Source organism: Protopterus annectens, chromosome 7.part0 (genome assembly GCF_019279795.1).
Source record: "Protopterus annectens isolate FY-2018-M chromosome 7.part0, PAN1.0, whole genome shotgun sequence".
Taxonomy (NCBI): domain Eukaryota; kingdom Metazoa; phylum Chordata; order Ceratodontiformes; family Protopteridae; genus Protopterus; species Protopterus annectens.
Window position 1 is genome coordinate 318643453 of NC_056739.1, and position 22791 is coordinate 318666243.

The following is a 22791-nucleotide window of genomic DNA, read 5'->3' on the forward strand; positions in this document are numbered from 1 at the left end:
TCAGCAGTATTTCTTTAGTATCCCAAAACTCTGGAATGTTGGACATTCTAGCATTGTAGCATCTAAACCAACTTTCCATCTCCAGTGTTAAGTCTTGTAGGGTGGTTGTCTGACTTTCATAGGTTCATAGGAAATTACTAGGCTAACAGCCCACGGGTCCTTACAAGCTTAGCCATTATTATCCATATTTGCCAACATTCTTAGTACCTAAAGGCAAGAGGATGGCTTAGGTTTGTACATATGCCTTTGAGTATTTTACAGACTGCCCCTTGTTCATTATAGACATAGGCACCACCCCAGGAGTGAATTTAAGATTCCCCATCCACTGACCTAAATTACATTTGAAGAGGGTCAGGGAAGGGCTCTGCTTCATGTGAATAGGTAGGTTGTTTCAGAGAAGGGGTAATTTCCGAGACACATATCTGTCCCTCCAGCACATTTTGTTCATGTCACAGGCCAGGTTTAGATCTTTGGATCAGGTAGTCCTCGTGCTGTTTGATTTGTGAATGTATAACAGTTCCATCAGGGCTGGATTTGAAATTGCCTTTTAGGTTATGTATAGATCACCCCTTAATAGTTGGTAGGAAATAGGGTAAAGGAATAGGGTTTTTAGGTGATCCGCATAGGGCATGTTGTTAACACCCTGTATTTTTTTTTTTTTTAAGGAACCTCTGAGGCTGCTTCAGTTGTTGCAAGTAGCTGGTGAGAAACATGCTTAAGGGTGTATTGTACTCAGTTATTGGTCTGATGATGGCCATATACAGTGGAAATATTACCTCCTTGGATCTGGATGCCATACCCTTACTTATAAGCTGTGCCACATAGAAGCATTTTCTCAGAACTGTGGGCACATGGTGGTCAAAGTTAAGGTTATTGTCTATGTACCTAGATCTCTCACCACTGGGTCCATTCTTAGGGGTGTGCTATTAATGCTGTAATTTTCAGGGGTATTCAACTTCCCAAAGGGTATAATTATGCATTGTCTTGCATTTAGTTTTAGTCCATAACTCTGACACCAATTATTTGAATCAGATCTTTCTTAAGGATAGCAACATCACTGGGGGATTTAATGATTGCCCTCAACTTCCTGTCATCAGCAAATGTCATTAGCCAAATGCCCTCTACATTAGCCTTGACTTCAGAGAAGTATATTCCAATCAGGAGGCGTCCCAGCACTGAGGTCTGTTGTATACCACTAGTAACTGGCTTCTTGCTGGATCTGGATTTCTCCACTCTAACAATATGTATCCTGTTCATGAGTCATTTGGCTATTCATCTGGTGGTGTAGGGATTTATGCCCAATTGTGTGCATTATCCACAACACCTGAGTAGGGAATTGTGTCAAATGCCTTAGCCAGGTCTTTGTTGACTTTCTCGAAGAAGTCCACCATATTAAACAGGTGTGACCTGCCTTTGATGACGCCAAACTGGGTTGGGTCTGATGTTTGGAAATTTCCTATCCATCCACAGCCCCTTTTCTCTTATTTTTGCACATGGGGTTGGGGCATCACTTTAACATCCCATGTATGTTCTTCCATACCCTGAACACATTCACACCTATGACCTGTTTAGAGTGTCCCATCTATCTACTGCATGTCGTTGGAATATGGTGGGAACCAGAGCATCCAGAGAAAACCCAGGTGAACACAAGGAAGACATGCAGATTCCACACAGAAGGCTCCCCAGCCAAAAATCAAACCGGGGAACCTGTTGCTGTGAGGTGACAATGCTATCCACTGCACCACTGTACCTTGGAGATTTCCTCTGACATTGTTTATCAGGTCCATGATTATTCTTTCCATGGCATTGTATATGAAACTAGTCAAACTTATGGGTCTTTTATTTCCTAGGTCTGTTGATCAGTTCTATCAAATAGTACTAGGAATGTGTGGTGAACCATTAAGAGGAAGCTTGGCAGACTGAACAATTCTATCTATAAGACTTTGAAATTTTCAATAAGAACTAGATGGGCCATTAGGTAAAATATCACTAAGAACAGTGTCACTTCAACATATCAATGATATCATAAAATCTAGTGACACTTTCTATGAAAGGAGAATATCTCATCACAAAAATGCATCTCCTCCTTAGGCATGTCCTTATACCTGAAGTGCACAAGACTCCCTTAAACTGCATGAATGCTTATATGCTGTAGTAACCCTTAAAGGGGTATGTTATGTAATCTTGCATAAATAGCAGTAGCAACTGTATTAGAAAGAGGATTTTGAGTACAGAGTCTGTGGGCCAGAAGGAATTTACAATATGGCAGGGACCATATGAGATGACCAGGGGGTGCACTTCATAGGTTCATAGGTGTGTACTAGGCTAATGGCCCTGGAGCCTTTACAAGCTTAGCCCAAAACAATTGCCCAGGCATCATGCCACCTGATGTTAGTTTACAGTGCCCCTATCCAACAGGGCAACTGGAATGATCCCTGGAATAAACTTTCTGTTACCCATCCATTTGTCAGGATTTCTTTTGAAGAGGGCCACCGAGGTGCTCTGCTTGACATGAATGGGAATCTTATTCCAGAGTATGGTCTTTGGGAGATGAACCTGTCCTTCCAGCATGTTCTGTTAATTGTGGTAATGAGATTGTGATCTCTGGAGCATGTTGCACGGGGAGATTGGGATTTCTTTAGGTGTAGCATTTCAAGCAGGGCTGGGTCGGACATGGCTTTGTAAGTCAAGCAGAGATCACCTCTAAGTAGATGATAAGAGACTGAGAACAGCTGAAGTTTCTTGAGTCTGTCCATGTAGGACATGTGTTTAAGGCCTAGGATCCTTTTTGTGAGGTACTTTTGTGTCCTCTCCAACTGTTGTAGGTGTCTTCTCAGGTACATGCCAAATGGGGCATTATATTTGATGATTGGTCTAATGAGTGATGAGGAGAGAAGGATGATGACCTCTTTCTTCCTGGATGTGAAACCTTTGGTTATAAGATGTGCCATGTAGAAGGACTTTCTGACCACAGTGGCAACGTGGTGGTTGAAGGTGAGGTGGCTGTCGACCTGGGTGCCCAGATACCTTATGGCCCCTTTAGTGTTCAGTGGGCTCCCATCAATGTGGTAATTCATGGGAACTAAGTTTTTTCCAAAGGGGATAATAATGCATTTTTTGTCATTAAGCTTCAGGCCATGGTTCTGACACCAGTCATTGGTCTCAGAGAGGCCCTTTTGTAGGATGTCTGCATCCCTTGGGGAGTTGATAATGACTCCTAGCTTGCAGTCATCAGCGAACATGGTCACCCAAAGTCCTTCTGTGTTGGCCTGGACTTCTGAGAAGCAGATGCCAAACAGTAGAGGGCCCAGGACTGAGCCCTGTGGGACTCCACTTGTGACTGGTCAACAGTCTGACTTGGAATCTGCAACTTTCACTCTGTGGGTCTTGTCTGTGAGCCAATTTGCAACCCACCTAGTGATGTAAGGATTGATGCCTAGATTGACAATGATACCTGAGTGGGGAATGGTATCAAAGGCCTTGGTCATGTCAAGGTAGGCTGTATGCACTGCCTTTCACTCATCCACTGCCTTGGTGACTGCCTTGAAGAAGTCAGCCAGGTTCAGCAGGCAGGATCTCCCATTGACAAAGCCAAACTGTGTGGGGTCAAGAGTTTGGAGATTGCCTATATCTTTGTTAAGCAGGTCCATGATGATGAGCTCCATAGGTTTGCATACCAGACTCATCAGGCTAATGAGGCAATAGTTCCCAGGGTCTGTAGTTGCTCCCCCTTTATTGGGTGGGATGACTGTAGCAGTATGCCATTTGTTAGGGACATAGCCTGAGGTAAGGCTGTGATTGAACAGGGCACACAGACGTGGTGCCAGTTAGTTTTGTAGCTCATGTAGGACACAGCCAGGAATATTATCAGGTGCCATGGATGCTGTATTCTTGGCTTTGGGAAATGCAGCTTTTACCTGTGCCACAGAAATGGTGGGTACAAGGCTTTCTTGTGGTATTGTGAAAGGGCCTTGGAGGGGTAAAGTTGACACTGAATCTGTCGGCCAGTATGTTGGCTATATCTGTTGGCTCAGTATACAAGGTGCCATTGTGCAATAACTCAAAGCAAATCTGGGTATTGCCTTTGAGGTTTCTGATATAGTTATAGAAGGCTTTGTGTTTGTTTTTGGTGTTAGCTGCAATTCTGCCTTCATAGCTGGCTTTAGAGGATTTGATAAGGGATCTCAGCTTTTTGTTGAGACTTATAAGGGAGGTTTTCTAATCTTGTGACTTCATTTTTTTCTGCAACAGTTTCTTCCTTCTGTTATAGAGTTTATTGATGGCTGGGATCAACCAGATTGGCTTCCTTTTTTTGGAGGAGAGCCTCTTAGTTCTATTTGGTATGGCAAGGTCCATGCATTTCTGTACATGTTCATACAGTGCATTGGTGTATGATTTGGCAGTCGTGCAGCTATTTTCCATTGGCATGGGTGCCGAGAAGTTAGCCACCTCTGTTTTTAGGAGCCCAAAGTTGGCTTTAGAGAAGTTTTTCAGGGTGGTCACTTTAGCAAGGTGTTTAGGTGAGATGGAGATTTCCATGGTGATCAGTTTGTGGTCAGATTTAACCAGGGAGAAATTGACTATAGGTGTGGAGCAATGGTCTCCAATGTTGGTGATAATCAGGTCGAGGATGTTGCTTCCTCTAGTGGGGGTCAGAATGAGCTGGTCCAGGGCACTGGAATTGATAAATTCCAGAAAGTGTTGGACTTGAACATTGGTACTTGAATAGTTTCCCAGTTGATGGAAGGGTAGTTGAAGTCTCCCAGTATGAGAGTATTGGCTTGGACCTTGATAGATTCCAGGATGTTTAGGAACTTAGAGTGAGAGTCTAGGGACATCTTTAGGGTTCTGTAGTAGGCTATGATTGTACGCCATCTTACCCACTGTTAGTTGTACCTGAAGTACCTCGGATGTATTATGCAGGGCTACCAGTCTAGAGGTGTGCGCATCCTTTAAGAATATGGAGACATCACCACCTTTGGAGCTTCTGGTCATATTCTGGGGCCGAAAGGTATGGAATGAGTTGTAGCCTGGGAGCACAGGGGTGCTTTCTGCCTCTTTAAACCAGGTCTCCATTACAGCACAGATGTCGACATTCTCTATTTTGAGGAGAGCTTCAAGTGAGTGCATCTTGAGATTTAGACTTCTAGCATTGAGCAACATGACCCTCAGATTGCATTTGTTTGTAGCCGTTACGGTGGAATTTTGGTCTTTGTAACACTGCCTAAAAAAGGCACTATAGGGTGGCAACAGCCTTAGCCAGTACCCGGAATCCCAGGGGTGACAGATGCAGGCTGTCTCTGGCAAAGCATCGAGGTCTGTCGATCATGTCGTCCCAGGCAGACAGATATTGGATCCTCTTAGAATGACACCAGAAGCTTAGCCAATTGTTTGAAGTCAATAATTTTGTCCTTGTACTGTGGTATCATTCTGGGTGATGGCAGGATGCTACTCAGGGCTAGGGTCATAACTTCCTGGGCTACAAGATTGGACAGTTCCTTCATGTCTCTTTTCAGGTAGTTCAGGGAGGTACGTCTCAGGTCATTCACACCAACATGGACAATGACAGAGTCATATTTGTACTTGTTGTGGAGTGACCTGAGTGTGTGTATTATGTGGGGGATCCTGGCACCTGACAGGCAGCTGACAGTGACTTTCTCCTTGTTTAGCCTGGTGAGTGGAACATCAGTGTGTCTGACTATAGAGTCACCTATGACTAGAGTGTTGGGTACGTTGTTATGTCTTATGGGCTGTGGTTGAGTGGCACACTGAGTTTGTGGGCTATGTGACATTTGGGTTGTGTTGGGGGGTGGAGGTTGCTTGCGTTTCTGCTTTGGAGGTCCCTGTTGCTTGAGCAGATTTTTATTGAGAGCCTCCATGAATGTAGGTGTGCGTTTTGTTTTCTACGTGTGTGTTTTGGTGGTGTAGGTTGGAGGGACTATGTGATGAGCGTGGTGTGGTGCAAGTGTTTACCTTCTCCTCTTGACTGTCTAGTCCAGTCTTGGGTGAAGAGAACTTTGCTTCCAGTTTGGCTATATAAGTGCATCTCTCACAGGTTGTAGTGTTGGGTGGTTGGAGGACAGGGTTGTCTGTGTACATGAGGCAATTGCATTGCCCCAAGATGCGCAGATTCATCAGGTAGACAGGAGAAAACACCGGGAGCTGACCCTTAGACATGCCTAGATAGGTGCTTATTTATTAAGTACTAAAAACCGTTTTCCTCTAGACAAGTGAGGAAAGTTCAGTGCTGTAGTAATTTATAGCTTATTTTGTGCTTACGAGTTTGGAAACCACCGTAAAAAATTTCTCCAAAGCCAACATCACAAGTCTTAAGACAGAAGTGTCAAACTTCATGACACCCATGCAGACAGAAAATAGAGGTACGACTGCTGAATCCTACACAAATGTACCTTATAAGCACTTACATGAGTGCATGGATCGTGCAATCCCTAACAGAACCAAGATGCTATCCTCCAAAAAAAAGAAGCCAATCTGGTGGTCCACTGCCATAAACAAACTCTACAACAGAAGGAAGAAGCTGTTGCAAAAAAAGAGTAAAATCCCATGATTGGAGGAACTCCCTGGTCAGCCTCAGTAAGAAGCTGAGATCCCTCATAACATCATCCAAAGCTAGTTACGAAAACAAAATCGCTACTGATTCTAAAGACAACCACAAAGCATTCTATAGCTATAATAAATAAACGAGTGGCTGATGGATAAAGCTCCTCTTAATAAAAGCAGAAATCCAAAGTATAAAAAGAGACAGCACACAAGACAACGACAAGTAAACAATTTATTCCAGTTCAGTAAGGCGTTCATGTCTCGATGGACACTCAAGAGATTACTGTGTTATAATGACAATATGTGTTTGAGTAAGAGGGGTGAATCTAAGTGACAAGGTACATTTGCTTGTAGGGGATGCAATCACTGTCAATATATGTGCAACAGAAATTATTTTATACATCCTTCCACTCATTATAGATATGTTTTCAAGCATTATGCAGACTGTAAGACTAGAGATGTTATTTATTTAGCTTACTGGATAAAATGTCCGAGTTTTTATATAGGCATGACGAACCATACTTTGAGGGACAGAGTTAGAGAGCATATTTATGCTATCAATAAAGAGGATGTGGGAAATGCGTTAGCAAGACATATTTTACAAAATAATACTACCCATAAATTTCTTTTTCTGGTGCTTGAGTTAGTTCCAAGGACATGTAGGTTAGGCAATTTTAAGGTTCAAACAGAACAGCGTGAAGTTAAATGGATAGTTAGGATGCAGGTTGACAAAGGCTATGGCCTTAATGATAAAATAGTGTTAAGGCCATTTTTAGCTGAAAGACCACTGAAGCATTAACTTTTGCTTTGTTTTATGTGATTTTTTTTGCTATATATACATCTTAAATGGTTTGAATGAATTTTTATATATTATTTATTCATCAATTTTTTTATATATAGTGATATACATCTACTCATTTTAAACTAGTTTTTCAGTAAGTGTTTTTTAACTAATATATTTTTATATGCCTTTAAATATGTGATGTGTGATTAATTGAATTGGTCTTAATTAATTGATGTACCTATAAAAGGGAATGTATTTGAGTATTTTATTCATTAAAGTCTGATGAAGCGTCCATCGAGACGAGAAAGCACTTACTGACCTGGAATAAATTGTTTACTTGTTGTTGCCTTGTGTGCATTCTATAGCTATGTCAAGAATCTCAAAGGCAACACTCAGATCTGCTCTGAGTTACAGAACAATGGCACTAAATATACAAAACCAACTGATATTGCAAACATCCTGGCAGATAGTTTCAGTGCTAACTTTACCTCCTCTCACCCCCTAAAGGGCCCATCTCTATACCGGAAGAATACAAAGTTCCTGTAATCAGGTAAAAAACACACTCTCCAAAGCCAAGAACACAGCATCCATGGGACCTGACAACATCCCAGGCTGCGTTCTACACATACTACAGAACAAACTGGCACCCCACCTAAGTACCATGTTCAGTCATAGCCTCACCTCAGGCCTTGTGCCAACTGAATGGTGCACAGCGATGGTTATCCCACTCCACAAAGGGGAAGCCACCATGAACCCCGGGAACTACTGCTCCATTAGCCTGACGAGCCTGGTCTGCAAGGCTATGGAACGTATCATCATGGAACTTATAAACAATGACATTGGTAATCTCCAAACTCTGGACCCCACCCAGTTCGGGTTTGTAAAAGGCAGATCATGTCTCCTAAACCTGACAGACTTTTTTGAAGTGATCACCAAAGCCGTAGATGAGGGTAAAGTGGGTCACACAGCCTATCTAGATCTCGCCAAGGCTTTTGACACCATCTTCCACTTTGAAATTATAGATAAACTCACTAAACTAGCTATACATCCCTATGTCACAAGATGGGTTGCCAACTGGCTCACTGACAGAACCCACACTGTGAAAGTAGCAGACTCCAAATCTGACTTCAGACCAGTGACAAGTGGAGTACCACAGGGTTCAGTCCTGGGTCCACTACTGTTTGGTATCTATTTCTCTGAAGTACAGGCTAACACAGAAGTTCTTTGGCTAATGAAGTTTGCAGATGACTGAAAACTAGGAGCCATAATCAAAATTCCTAATGATGTGGACATCCTACAAAAGGGCTTCACTGAGACAGATGTCTGGTGTCAAAGCCATGGCCTCAAGCTCAGTGCAAAAAGTGCATTGTCATCCCTTTTGGTAAAAACTCTGTACCCATGAACTACCACATAGGCAGTAGTCTACTTAACACCTAAAGTGTGATAAGAGACCTTGGGACACAGGTGGACAGTAGTCTCTCCGATAATCACATCACCACAGTAGTCAGGAAATCCTTCTATGTGGAAGACCCAATCACAAAAGGTTTTTCATCCAGGAAAAAATAAGTAATTGTTCCCCTCTATTCATCACTTATTAGACACATTATAGAATACAGTGCCCATTATGGTATGTACCTCACAAGACATCTACAACAACTGGAAAGGCTGCAGAAATACCTCACAAAGAGGATTACCGGCCTCAAACAGATGCCCTATGCAGACCTTCTCAAAAAATTCCAGCTTTACTTCATTGCATATCACCTACTCAGAGGTGATCTCTGCCTAACATACAAAGCTATGTTAAATTCAGAGCTGTTGGACATGCTTCACTTAAAGAAATCCCAATCCCTCCAAGCTACACACTCTAGGGACCTAAACCTTGTCACCACAATAAACAGAACATGTTGGAAGGATAGATTCCTGTCCCAGAGACTTCCCATACTCTGGAACAAACTACCTATCTATATCAAATAAAGCTCCTCATTAGCACTCTTCAAGAAAAATCTTGATGATTGGAAGGGAGATAGGAAATTCACCCTGGGGATCACTTTTGTGGCTCTGCTCGACAGGGGCACAGGAGAATAATTTTCTTGGGTGACGAAAGCCAGGGTACCTTTTTGGCTAGGCTTATATAGGTCCTAGGGCCAATAGCCTAGTGCCTATCTATGAACCTATGTTATAAGGACATGATGTTGAATGATACTGGTGTCAACAAAATTAATACTAATGGTACCCTTCCCTGTTTTAATTGTTCTTTTTGTAAAAATATAAATATAGATAACTCCTTTGTGAACCCTGTTACTGGAAAAATATTCTACTTTAATATTTTTGCCACATGTGTCACTGAAAATATAGTTGTTGTATCTTTCGGCTTTTCCTGGTTAGGGGTCGCCACAGCAGAACTCCGGTCTGCTAATGATTGGCAGTAGATTTTTACGTGCCGAGTTGCTAGCTCTGATGCACAACCTTCAACGAAGGTATGCCCATTCATGCATGTCTCCACACAGAAGACGCTCTAGCTGAGAATTGAACAGGACAACGTCTTACTGTGAGGCGACAACACTACCGCAGCACCACCACCGCAGTGGAATCATCGCTAATTGTGTTGCATATTATGGCTTTTATATAGGTAAATCAAATCGGAAGCTAAAAGAGAGAATAGGTTCCCATTTATCTGAAGTAAGAAAGAGAGTTGAAACCAATGCTCTAAGTAAACATGCTATGGAATGTGGAGATGAGCATAGTTTTAAATTTAGAGTAATACAGAAAGTAAAAAAATGGGCAAAAGGGGGTGATATTGTAGCAAAAACTGAAGTTGCAGGGTATAATTGGATAAACTACTTTAGGGCAGATAAGACCACAGGTTTAAATCTGAGAAACACTGTTAAACCTGTGCTAAAGCTAAGGAGAGAATTTATTTGACGTTATATCATTGTTTTTTATTAGTTTTAGAATTGTAAGGACATTTTAAATGTCTTTTTATGGCTGATTTATAATAATGGTTCCTAATTACTCATGTAATTAACTAGCTGGTTTATGGTATAAATGCTGAGTGTGATGGATGATCTGTATCTGCGCTGAGAAAGAGTTGATACAACTCGAAAGCTTTGCCTTTTTAATTTCTTTCTTTGAATAAAACTTCAGACATTTGAATTCCTGTGTCTTTCTGTTTTTTTTTTGGTTACATTTTGCATCTGGGACTCGTTTTGGTGCTTGTAGATTTTTTCTGGAAAGAATGAAGAGAATTTAGTCAGCCTGGTGAGTGCACCATTGAAGCAGACAGGTCCCTGTGAGCAAATTCTATAGGATGAATAAAAGAAGTCACTGCCAAGGACAGACAGAAGATGATGGTATTGAAAGTAGAGCCAAGAAGGGAAAAGAGAAAGGAACCTAGGGAAATTAACTGATAAGGTCAATGAAGAAATGAGTGATCACATGATGAAAAGAAAGGGAAGCAAAAGCAACAAGGGACTCAAGGGCTTTGTCCAAGATGAATAAAACAAAAGGAACTGATTACAGAATAAAAACAAGATGGCAGTTTGTAACATTATGACCCTAAGAAATGTACTGACCTTCATTTAGATGTTATTAAAAAAGTATATATATATATATAAATATAAAAAAAAAAGTTGTGGGTTTTAACAAAGAAAATAAATAATCAAATACCACTACAAATTATTTAAAAAAAACAAACAAATAAATGCTTAATGATGCTATGACTGCTGTGAAGGAAGGAGAAAAATCCAAACCTGAAGGCAAATCATTTAAATAAATTCTTACTATGCTGAGATGAAAAATTAACAAAAAAGACTAAAGGTGAAATTTGAAAAGGTTACTGTGAGATATACAGATTCCTATTAAATGATCGAAGATGCATTCTTTCGAATGCGTCTTGATCGAACTTGAAAGCATGAAAAGGCAAAATAGTGAAATGGCATACAAGCAAATTCTTTCCCTGGGAAATCGCTTGGCCGCTTCCATTATTTTGCCATTTTCATGACTGTAGTGTGATCTTGGAGTTGGTATATTTAAGTAAGGGGGTGTGTGGGGTGAAACCCCTACTTTATGTAATGTTTTAATTTTTTTCTTTTTTTTTGTGAAACAGCGATTTTTTTTTTTCCAAGTTCTAAGCGTTCGGGATTGTAAGCTTTCACTTACCTGGGTTCGAGAAATCATAGTTTGCTTTTTAAGTGTTCGATGATTTAATATAGACCCAGATATACACCTCACAGTGACCATTTTAATTCAGAGACAGCCTTATCATGGTGCTTGAGCATGGAAATGTGCAGTAACACAGTCGCCTGTCTGCACAACCATGTTAAATGCTAATGAGGCATTCTGAGGGAATGTGCAGGTATGTTACAGAAGTGTGCATCCTACCACCCATCTCAGGCACTTCATCTTTATTCTTTCTAGCTTCCGCAATTGCTCTGCCTTTACTGCTCAGGTTTCTGTACCACACAGTAGTACTGGTCATACCACTGTTTTGTACCGCTTACTTTTCAGCTTCTTTGGCATTCTTCTATCACATACTACCCCTAATACTCTGTGCCAGTTGGCTTTGGGCAAAAAATGAAAGACATCAGATATCTTCTGCAAACTATTGGACAGGTTAGAGGTATGTGGTTTGTGTGTTTCAAGGTGTGATTGCATATTGGCCAGTGAATTTGCAGAGTGGTAACTGTGGCAACCCACTGTGCCAACCCACTGTATTGGCCGCCAGTGTTAGCTATCACAGAAAAGTGCTGATTTGCACTCAAATTAGTTGAGGGCAACTCAGAGGCATTCAATTTATCTGATAATGATGTTTTTCCTCATTATGGTAACAAGCCTCTGAATCATAAATTTCTGCATTGTGAAAATGTCTCCTGTTTACTATAATTATTACCTCCGGTGCTGGAATTCTTAATCCCTGGGTAAGAAATATAGCTAGGTATAACAAGAAAGAATCTGCAACGCTCAAGAAAAAAAAAATCTGTAAAGGGCAGCATGTGATAAAGCAATTTACAGCAGTAAAAATGGACCATCTTTACAATCAGCTGTCAAGATACTAGTTGAAAGCACAAAAAACAGGATTCATTTCTATTTTGCTTCTCATTAGTTTACCTTGCAAATACACAAGTGAACACACACACATACATGTCTTACACATGCATAAGTAAACCGCTATATAAGCTCAATTAATTCAACTGCTGCCTACTTACACACAGCTCTGATTTAAGATGCTCAGAGTCTAGAGACAGAACCCAGATTAGACATGGACTGCTAGTGGCTTCATCAGCGATTCCTTCTGGCAACATGGGATACCTTTTCTGTTAAATTGATTGTACTCATTTATTGATGGAATAAATATATTGGACAGCAGAACTTACTGCACAAAGGAGGAAGAATCCATAATAAATATTTTAATATATTACAGTCCGCTGTGGTAGACGTCAAACTATAGTTTGTGTATTTATTTTTTGACTTGCCATATCCTGCCTGTGATTTTCAATATTCTTTTCCCTGCTTTTCAGACTCACTTTTTCATTCTCAGGCAAAACGTCATTCTTGGTGTAAAGTAGACCAAATGGCTGTTTTTGCATTAACCTTGACCCTTGCAACAGTGTGCATGCAGTCTGCTAAAATGAAATATCAGAAGTGCAGCACTGAGGAGGTTACCATTTGCAGTAAGCTGCCCACCACTAGCACAAATAATGCAACCTACAAATTTAAATGAAATGAATGGAAAAATGTTTTAGCATTTTTTTTTTTGATAGTGTTTAAGTGTTATTATCGGGGTACCAAGCAGGGCATTCTGAGGGATCCAGCATGCTTCAGTGTCAGACTGCCTATGCTCATCTTCAGATTCTGCCCTACTCTATGTGCACATTGATTTACTCTGAAATATGTTGCCCCCATACTGCCTCAGGTAGTTTACGAGCAACTTGCAGCTTTCGTAGCTGTTTAATACACTTTAATTATACCACTGTATTTCTTTTCTTCATTATTTGTCTTGACATTATAGTTGGAGGCCTCAAAATTTTTTTTAAAGACAATGAATAACAAATATTTAAAAAAATTATGAGTCACCTGTCTTCAGACTTAAGAAAGAAGAGTGTCAGAAGTGTAAAGATGACAGGAAAATGAATGCATGTGTGTGTGTGTGGGGGGGGGGGAGGGGGAGTGAGAAGGTGGTTTTGTTGTTACTATCTGTATGCTGTGAAAATGAGAGCATAATCTTCTAGCTCCTAATCACTGCATGCATTATGTGAGAAATCACACCAATACGATGTCATTTTGCATCATATCCTGGTAATAAAACAAAAGAATCAAAAACAAGAAAAAATACCGCCTGCATGCATTACAAAAATGAAGCTGAATGAAACTATATAGAAGGGATTGACTTTTATCTCCTTCGTTTTCATGGTGGTTTGCCACAAATCCCAGAAAGTGAAACACAATCTCACCCAGATGCAATGACAAGTTGATGAAAATGTAAATGAGGTCTTCCAGTATTTATTAATTTATATATAGACATATAGAACAACAGATACCTAGTCTAAAGACACACAGAAAAAAACATTTTCTTTGTGGATTACTTTTGCAGTAATACAATTGAATTTAACATGGTGCATTACAGTTTTTTGTCATTTTATACTTATATTTTGGCACTGGGGTGCATTCTGCCTGATATCTGTGCACTACTGACAGTTGTTGTCATGTGCACCTATGTAAACGCAACTCTCTCTTTCTACATTTTGTTCCTTTTTCCCTGATATTATTAATATGTTCACAGCTTTCCCATTCCAAATATTTTTCATTTGCCTTTGTCAAATATGGATAACTGAGAAGTATATAAAATCAGTGTACATCAAAGATACCTACACCTCCAAGTTAGTGGCACTGCACGAAGCATCGGAGACCATCCATGTGCAACTAACAGAGGGCAAAACTGCCTTTCAGTTTGTAGCCTGATACAGATCATCCTCCCTTTTACAGGAACCCCACTTGGCATTCCTGAAAACACTGGAGAATATGAAGGTCTCTCCAAACACCATGATATTGGATGACTTCAACTACCTAAACATTGACTGGGAAAACTACTCAAGCCCAAACACCCTCGCCCAACAGTTCCTTGAATTTGTAAACTCTAACGCTATGGAACAACTGGTCACCACTCCCAAAAGAGGGGACAACATATTGGACCTGGTCATCACCAACATGGGGACTCTATGTTCCACACCAGAGGTAAACCCCTCATTGGTAAGATCAGACAATAAACTAATTTCCCTGGATATCCATATCCCGCCCCACCCCCAGCCAAGGAAACCACTGTAAAAAATTATTCAAAAGCTAACTTCACACTTCTCAAGACTGAGGTGGAATCCTTCAAAGCCCCCAGGCCAGAGGATAATACTGCCCAATCTGCAGAATCCTTTACAATTGCATTCTTTCAGCACCTGCAGGAATGCATGGATCATGTTATCCCAAATAAAACCAAGACTCACTCCTCCAAAAACAGGAGACCAATCTGGTGGACCCCGGCCATAAATAAGCTATACAACAGAAGGAGGAAGCTACTACATGATAGAGCAAAATCCCAAAAAGGGAAGGCATCTCTGATCAGTATTAGCAACAAACTACGATCCCTCATAAAATCATCAAAGGCCAGCTTTGAAAGAAAGATTGCCCTAGACACTAAAGATAATCACAAGGCCTTCTTTAGTTATGTCAGGAATATGGGTGAAAATTCCCAGATATGCTCTGAATTGATGCATAATGGTACAAAATATACCGAACCTACAGACATAGGCAACATCCTGGCAGACAGGTTCAGTGCTAACTCCCCCCCCCAAAGGAGCAAATGCCTATCCCAACTGAATGTAACCTCCCTGACATCACAGATGCACAGGTGAAAGCTGCCCTCTTCAAAGCAAAAAACACAGCATCTATGGGACCGGACGGTGTCCCAGTCTGCATCTTACACGAGCTCCAAGAAGAACTGAACCCTCACATTAAGTCACTGTTCAAACTTAGCCTTACTACAGGATATGTACCCAAAGAATGGCATACAGCTACAGTGGTCCCACTCCACAAAGGTGGTGCCACAACGGACCCCGGGAACTATCGCCCCATAAGCCTGACTAGTCTAATCTGTAAAGCTATGGAGCGTATTATCATGGAACTCATAAACACAGACATTGGGAACCTCCAGACACTGGACCCTACCCAATTTGGCTTTGTTAAGGGCAGATATTGCCTCTTAAACCTAGTTGATTTCCTTGAAATGGTTACCAAAGCCATACATGAGGGCAAGGTAGTCCACACAGCCTACCTGGATCTCACAAAAGCCTTCGACACAATACCCCACTCAGGTATCATAAATAAGCTTACCAGCTTAAATATCAACCCCTATGTCACAAGATGGGTTGCAAACTGGCTCAGGGATAGAACTCACATGGTCAGAATTGCAGGTGCCACGTCCGAATCCAAACCAGTTACAAGTGGCATCCCACAAGGCTCAGTTCTCCTCTCTTATTCGGTATATACTTCTCTGAGGTACAGGCTAACACGAGGGGACTATGGCTGACAAAGTTCGCAGATGACTGCAAACTGGGAGCCATAATTGACTCTCCAGCTGACACAAGCATCCTCCAAAAGGGTCTCACGGAGACAGATGCTTGGTGTCAGAGCCACGGCCTCAAGCTAAATGCTAAAAAGTGCATAGTCATCCCCTTTGGGAAAAACAAAGTGCCCACAAATTACCACATAGGTGGTAATCCATTAAGTACGGAAGAAGTAATTAGGTATTTGGGGACCCACGTAGATAGTAATCTCTCCTTTGATAATCACGTTGCCAAAGTGGTTAGAAAGACCTTCTATATAGCCCACCTTATCACGAAAGGGTTCACATCTAGATCAAGAGAGGTCATTGTGCCCCTCTACTCATCACTCATCAGGCCCATAATTGAATACAATGCCCCTTTTGGGATGTACCTTACTCGACATCTGCAGCAACTGGAGAGACCCCAAAAGTACCTCACCAAGAGGATCATGGGCCACAAACAGATGTCCTATGCAGCTCGACTAAAGAAACTCCAGCTCTATTCAGTTGCTTACCGCCTACTTAGAGGCGATCTATGCCTGACGTACAAAGCCATGTCTAACCCAGAATTAATGGACATGCTCCACCTCAAAAAATCCAAATCCCTTAGAGCTACACGCTCCAGGGACTTAAACCTCAGCACAAAAATAAATAGGACATGCTGGAGGGACAGATTCATTTCCCAGAGGCTCCCCTCACTCTGGAACAGAATCCCAATTCATGTTAGACATAGCCCCTCGCTGACCCTCTTCAAGCGAAATCTGGACGCATGGATTGGAAATCACAAATTCACCCCTGGGATCTCTTCTGTGTCCCTGCTTGACAGAGGTACAGTAAACTAATCTTAAAGGGCTACCTTCTGTGACCTACTATACAGAGGCACAGTGGCTAATCTAATAGGGAGGCGAAAGCCAAATACGCTCTGGCTAGGCTTATAAATGCCCTTGGGCAGATAGCCTAGTATCTACCTATGAACCTATGAACCTTTATAGTAACAGTTAAAATGCAGTTAATGTTTGGATATTTACTATAAATGATTGTAACATTTAGAATAATTTATGGTATCCCCTGACGAAATGTGTAAATGTTATGTATGTGGCAAGAAATAACTTGACTCTCATTTAAATGTACATTTGTCTTCTTGTAACACATAACAGAGATAATTGTGACCATTCTGACGGATTCCAATTAGTTACTACAATTTAGCACCTTATAATCTTTCTCCACCAGAAACTGAAAAACCTAGAACAAATGGAGATTTGAAAAGCACATTTAAAAGAATAAAAACATCAGGACAAGAAGATGGTGGGAGGAATAGTTTAACTGTATCAAATACTTCCTTGTCCTCAAAAGTTACTTCCAAAAACTTAAATTTCAGAGAAAAGCAGACCCTGAAAGTAGTGAGAAATCAGAAATGGCACTGTCATCCAGAGACAATGAATGCCACACAAAAGCAATCAATGTTACCCGAAGACAATCAGTGTCCTTTTTTTGCAAATGATGAGCTGTGGTTGAACATCTAGTTACCCTAAATTATCTGAGAAGAGCAACAAATGCCAGTGGAACTGACCTTTCCAGGGGCACTTACTCACTCACCTACATGTAGGGGCTTTCAGTATAGTGTAAGTTGCTGCTGCACTAGGTTTGAGGAGTGATTTTAGATGTTAAGGTCTGACCTGGTGGTCAGTATAAGTGGCCAAACATCCTTCTCTCTCGTGGGATGAGATCTGACAGCATTATTATATTGAATTTTAACACTGTCCTAAGAATATCCTTGGAAGTTCCCACCTTAATTAACGGGTACTGGAAAATTGTATGGAAGGTGTGGATGCAGAATTACCCACTTCTCAAACTCGATGTACATGGGTGCCATACAGTAGGGAAATACACAGATTTAAGTACAGTCCTTATAGCTGATGTCTTGCACCACCATCCCTAAAGGGAGATGCGATGGAAGCACAAAGGTTGAAGGAAATGGGAACTGCTGATCAGGGGCCAGAAGTAAAGGATGGTTAAGCTGTAATCCAAAAAAAAAAGCTGCATTCAAATGACTAAATATCTGTTCCACAAATACAAGCCCAGCATGGTGTTGCACAACTTCTGGAGGCTGGAAGAAACTGCAGTGCACAGGAAAAAATATATTCAGGAAAAGGGTGAGCAAGATGACTCATCTAAATGGCATCCAAAAGCCTTCACTGAATCGCACGTCATGGAACTGTGTGGTATAAGTTCTAATTAAGGTGCCAGTCCTGTACCTACAGATATAATTTGGGTCTATATTAGGACATCGAAGTTTCAAAACTTCGAATGTTCTAATATCGACCCCTATTCAGTGAAAACTGAAAATATCGAAGCAACAGAAAACCAAATTTTTTCCTAGGGAAAGAATTTGGTTGTCCATTTCTGTTGCTTCAGTATTTTCAGCGCTGTGGTGGAATTTTACGGGTTGAGTTCAGGTAAGTGTGTGATTGAGTGCGGGTTAGGTTAGTTAGGGTTAGGGTGTGGGTTAGGTATGTGTGCGATAGGGTTAGGGCGTGGGTCAAGTAAGTGTGCGATTGTGTGGATGTGAGGGTTAGTGTGGGTTAGATGAGTTAGGGTTAGGGCACGGGTCAGGTAAGTGTGCAATTGTGTGGACATGAAGGTTAGGGTGGGGTAGGTGAGTTAGGGGTTAGGGTTAGGGCATGGGTGAGGTGAGTGTGCGATAGTGATGGACCTTAGGGTTAGGGTTTGAGTTAAGGTAAGTGGATAGTTAGTGGTGTGTGTATAGTTTAGTGTAGGGTTAGGTGTAAGATTTTAGGTGTATGTGTGTGGATTGCTGTTTGTTTGGTGTGCTTGTGTTGTGTGTATGTGTTTTGGAACAGCAAATTTTTTTCCTAGGACATTTTTTTTTTCCTAGGAATTTGACATGCAGGTGTCATGTTTAAGCAGAAATGTGGCACCACACTTCATGACGGAAGGCAGTAAGTAGAATGATATAATTCTTATAAGAATATAAATTCTAAGAAACCTATCTATAATGTACATACGGAAAAGATATGGGAATTTTACAGAAATAACATAAGACAGAAATATATAACAATAAAGAGATCGACAGGAGACCTTAGAAGGTTAACAACAATGCAAGTCATACGCTTGGGGATATTGATAAATGTAAGGTACAGTGGGCAGGAGTAAGCACACAGCTTTATGGACTCCTATGTCCACTGCAAGTGGGTAGGTGGTGGGAAAGGGGATGACAACTTGCAGTTTGACTAGAGCGTTTTTTCTTACGAGAACCGGTTCTGTTACCTGATTTCAAAATTACTACATTTCCAGGAATATGATGTGTAACACCTTAAACAATATTCATTGAATAATAAAATTCATGGCTTGTGCTAGTGCTTTATGTTGATGGCGTCTCCAAGGAAAACATTAATGTACTTGTTTAATGCATATAAATAAGGGCTGAGTTCCTAACTTCTTTAATAAAAGCATTGCAGTTATAGAAATCAGCAGCATCAGTTTTGGCCTGCTTTTGATTTGCATCTCAGTACTACTTTTTTTTCCATAATGCAGCTTTTGTGTTATTAGAGCTCATGACTATCATTCATGGTGCAGAGCTAGAGGACTGCCTGAGTCTCAGGAAAGCTGGGTTTGAGGAGGACATTTCCAGGGGCTGGGTATAGAGAGATGTATCGAACAGCTGATGCCAGCTTTCTGTCCATGCCGGGATGATGTACTGGTACCACAACCTCCGTTCTACTGGAAGCTAGTGGACAAGGTTCCACAGACATATTTACTACAATAGTACTAGTAGTAATGGGCATCTGCCAAGCAGTTCACATCGCAGGAGTTTAGAGGGATTCGCATATTTCTTCCTCTTCCCATTGCACATCACTATTTAGGAAATACCACTTTCATCTGCATTTCTAGTCTCCACTACCCCAGCAACCAACATAACCTCATTTTTTTTTATTTCTGTAAAATAGAAGTTCTTCTTTCCATGTTTGTGCTTAGAGTAACAAGAACCAAAGCTAGTTTTGTGCTGGAGCCCAGACAGCAATCGGTTAAAAAATGCAATGGAACTAGGTTTCTAGCTGCAAAATAACTCTTCCAGTTAGAGGTAATTGCAACACTAGTGAGGTAAAGAAGCCAGTTAGGCTTCTCTGGGAAAATCTAAACAGTGCTACTAAACAAACGTTTTCTGAGCACACCCACAAAAATTACTCTAGCCAAACCCTACCTTCTGCCCTCCCTACTCTATACAGCCCCAATTCTAAACAATTTACAATCCTCCATAAATGAACTTGAAAGATTCAACAACAAAATTACCACGTTTGCTATTACTTCATGCTCCTTTACCCATCATTGTAAAGTTCTGCATACCCTTAGCTGGTTGGAATTCCCCCTCCACTTCTCCTACAGTCAGCTTATAATAGTACATAAAATCATAAACAAATCATAAACAAACCATTAGCCTACCCAGTTCTAAGCCCTTTAAACAATATATACTTTCCAAAAAGAACTCTTGTATTAGAAGAGAAACAAGTTCTCACCATAAATAAATGAATAAATCCTCCGGACAAAGCCTATAGTCATTCTCAGTAGCAAAAAAAAAAAAAAAAAAAAAAAAAAAATGGACCTCCTTACCTCTAACCACCAGAACTATTTCTTACCTACCCACCGTTAAATGTTTCCTAAAAGAATACTTTACAAAATCAGGGACCTGCTGCTGTGCCAATCTTGGCTGAACTTACTCACAATACTTTACTCACCCCCTTCAACCTAAATCATACCTCACAACCATCTCCAGCCTCCTACTTCACCCCATTCTTTTGTTTTTCCCACTTCTTCTTCTTTTAGCTTTTCCCGGTTAGGGGTCACCACAGCGGATCATCTGTCCACTCATGATTGGCAGTGGAGTTTTATGGTGTCGAGTTGCCAGCCTGGCACCCAACCTTCCACAGAAGGCACACACACACACACACACACACACACACACACACACACACACACACACACACACACACACACACCTAAGGCCAGTTTAGAGAGTCCAGTCCACCTACAGTTTAGAGAGTCCAGTCTTTGGGATGTGGGAGGAAACCGGAGCACCCGGAGGAAACCTACACAACCACAAGGGGGGCATGCAGACTCCGCACAGAAGGCACCCCAGCCAAGGCTTGAACCGGAGAACCTCTTGCTGTGAGGCAGCAATGCTAACCACTGCACCACTGCAGCCGCCCTCTCTTTTGTTTTTCCCACTACCTTACCATATTCTCTTTCCCTCTGCAGACCTCTCCCCTGTCTCTCTCACTCTCTCTTTCCTCCTTACTCACCTAAGCTGCCATAGGACACCCTACCCTGCAGTCTTTTCATGATCTCCTTCTTTTTTCCCATCTATGATTCCTTCTATAACCATAATATGAGCACCATCTCTCATACTAAGACATCACTCAATTTCCTCTCACTGTCTCTAATCGTGTAATCTCTAATATCTTTTTTAAATATCGGAGTAGAATTGTCTCAGGTCTTATTTCTCACATACTAATCTATGTAACAAATAATGTTACTAATGAGGTTTTACTTACATATTGTCACCAACTCATGTTATTGTTTTTCATTGCACTCTACTATGAAACATACATTATATATTTTCCTCATTAGAACATTTTTCACTCATGTTTTGTAGTGTAACATGATACTTTGTGATTTAAAATATGTGTACTTGATGTTTTGTAAGGTAACATGATATTTTGTGATTTAAAATATCTGCACTTGATGTTTTGCAGTGTAACACAATACTTTGTAATTTAAAATATCTGTACTTGCATTGCAGAGTAACATGATATTTTGTGATTTAAAATATCTGTAATTGATTTTTGAAAGATTGCAATTGTGGAGCTTTTCTCCCTGTGGCTCTGCTGAAAATGGACTCTTTCTGGCTCATTCAGACTTTCCTGGTAAACAAATGTCAAATAAATAAATAAATCTGTTTCATTCTATTATCTACATTGATGCAGTTTCCTGTGAATGCTTCTTTCTGACTGTTCTACACTATTGGCCAGGTTGTGACTGAAAAGGTTCATGTATTAAGCTGCCAACCTGGTTAAAAATACATTTTGTTTTTTGTTTTCTGAGAGCAACAAATGTGAATATCTCAGCTGTTGAGGGTTTTAAATAAACTATGGCAAGGTAGTGCCATATGTAGCCTCCCATGACCAGGGTAAGGTGTTTGAGACTGACCACTGACTATTGTCTGAGTGGATTCTGCATGTTACCCCTGCCGCCCTGTATCTGCCTGGAGTTTATCTGGATACTTTATTACTTCCTTTTCTGCTCCCACAGGTACACTTGTAAGTTAATAATCTGCTTGTGTCGTCTCGGTTAGCATGACTTTGTATCAGTGGGATTTGTCTAATTAATAAAACTACATCACTAACCATGGCACAGCCAAGCCACAGTCTTCCTACGGTCCAGATTTTGAATGCAAATGATGTCCATGATTTTTTTGTATAAAGGACCTTTTCTCCAGGCTTCTGCCGTAAAAGAGGAATGCTCAGTTGGACTTTCCTGGTAAACAAATGCCAATCAATAGATAAAATAAAAGTACTGTCATATTTAATGAATGCATTGGACAAGCACGATCCTGCACCAAACAGCAGAAGAGCTGTAATCACTAACTGTGGTAAACAAAGTCAAGGCTTGAGTTACTGGCAGAATTGTGGCCCACATGACATCTACTTGAATTACTATTCAGTTTTCAGTCTCTTTTGATTGGCTTCAAAGTGTTGTTGACTCTGGAGGTTCCTCTCCCAGAGACCTGAATGGAAACATTGTGGCTGGCTAGTTAAAAAGATGTGAGAATATGAATGATGAA